The following is a 2,296-nucleotide window of genomic DNA, read 5'->3' as shown; positions in this document are numbered from 1 at the left end:
GGGGGGGGGTTTAAATAAGATGACCCGCGGGCTCCGAAAACCCGAGGGAAAAAGAGTCTAGGTGGCAAATGGTAAGACCAAGGTTGGGCATTGCTGGAAAAGCTTTAATCAAGGCGAACTATCAAGGGGTTCCCATTATAACCCAACCGCGTAAGGAACGCAAAATCCGGGAACATAACACCGATATGACGGAAACTAGGGCAGCAAGAGTGGAATAAAACACTAGGCGAGAGGCCGAGCCTTCCACCCTTTACCAAGTATATAGATGCATTAAGATAGCAAGATAATATAATGATATCCCAACAAGTAAATAAAAGATGTTCCAACAAGGAACGGCCGATCTTCACCTGCAACTAGCAACGCTATAAGAGGGGCTGAGCAATGCGGTAACATAGCCAATCAACGGTTTTCTAGGACAATGGTGGGTTAGAGGTTTGACATGGCAATTTGGGAGGCTTGCAAGCAAGTGGTAGGCATCGTAGCAATGGCATAGCAAAAGAGCGAGCAAACTAGCATAGCAAAGATAGTAGTGATTTCGAGGGTATGATCATCTTGCCTGCAAAGCTGTCAGAGTTGACTGGATCCTCAAAAGCAAACTCAACGGGCTCCTCGTTAGCGAACTCGTCTCCTGGCTCTACCCAAACAAGACAAACAAGTAACAAAAACACAATCAACCACGTGCAAAACTCAAGCAATAAGATACAATGATGGTATGCTATGCGGGATGCGATGCGGGATGCAAAATGCAAGATATGACAGGAAATGCATGAACGTGGCCTCAACTTGGAAAACCAAGTGTTCCACTGGAAAGATGGGATGAAATCGCTTGAAAACGATATAAAGATCATTGGAATTGGAGTTACGGTTTGGAAATGGCAAGCGTTTTAAGAATGACACCGGTCTGCGATTTACAGCAAGTAGGCATCTAAATGCAATGAAATGAACATGCCACAGCATCCAAACATGGCAACAAAATACATGGCAGGGAAGCATTCAAGATGCTTAACAAAAGACTAGCACTGAGCCACGGCCAATTCATCCATTACGAGGTTTAAACAAGCATGGCAAAAACGCAAATGCAAAACAGATCTCGGACTTAGTGAAATTAACACTTGTCTGAAATTTCAGATCATGAAGCCCTTTTCGGAGCAACAAAACAACATGCTACAGGACCTGATTATGGCAAAGAAGAACATGGCATGGAGCTACTCAGCAAGCTTAACAAAAGACCCTAAGTGACCTGGGGCCAAAAGGGATCACAAAATATACTAACGAACACACGAACATAGCTAAAACACGATCAGTTTTCAGACTTAGTGAAAACTGAGACATGCTGAAATATAACTCACGAAGGCATGTAAACAAGCTCGATGCACTCACTACGGTGCAAGTCATGGCAAGGCAAGCATATATCCGTTAAGAAGGCACAAAATGCAAGCTAGACATGGCAAGAACAATGGCATATCATGCACGGATCAACTACAATAACATCGGCAAAATCGCAAACGAGTTGACGATCTGCCCAGATTCGCAATGAAGCAAAAGTAGAGCTCGATTGACTCAAGCTAGGGTGCTCCATAATTGCAAACAAAGACATGGATGGATATAACACTACAAGATTAACGAAACTCCCTTACTGATCATCCTCAAGAGAGGTACGGATCACTAGGAAATAGCATGAACATATGGCATCATGAACTAAATAATCCCAGACTTAGTGAAAACTACTAAGTCTCTGAAAACAGATTTACCGGGTGCCTCACTTTGCAAGCTTGCACAAGTCACCACACACATCCTAAAAATGCATGGGTTGCACCTCTGGAAAGATAACAAGACCCTTAACAAAACATATGAAGGACTCACAGGCATATCATGCACACAATAATCATGGCAAAAATGACAAAAGTCTAAGATGAACTAGCAGATCTGACAAATAACTCATGAAGCCTCCTTCTAACAGCATTTCGGGCATCAAGATGAGCTCAAATGAAAATGATGCAATGGAATGAAATGATGTACTCTCTGAGGCGAACATTGTGATATGCTATATGCCCAAATAGGAGCTACGGATGCGGAGAAATGGCAGGTCAAAGTATGCACAAAAAATAGGGTTAGAGAGACAAAAATCAACCAAAAAAAACAAAGAAATGATGTACTCTCTGCATGCTTTACGAGGATCGCCGGGGTCCCTGTTCACCGGAGTCGGAGCGCTCACCGAAGATGCGAGGAAGAGGCGGCCGGATCCGGCACCGGTCGCCGGAGAGGAGCGGCGTGGAGGCAGCGGGGCGGCGTGGTC

Source organism: Triticum aestivum, chromosome 1A (assembly GCF_018294505.1).
Source record: "Triticum aestivum cultivar Chinese Spring chromosome 1A, IWGSC CS RefSeq v2.1, whole genome shotgun sequence".
Classification (NCBI taxonomy): domain Eukaryota; kingdom Viridiplantae; phylum Streptophyta; class Magnoliopsida; order Poales; family Poaceae; genus Triticum; species Triticum aestivum.
The sequence above is the reverse complement of the archived record's forward strand: the minus strand, read 5'-3'. Positions refer to the sequence as shown.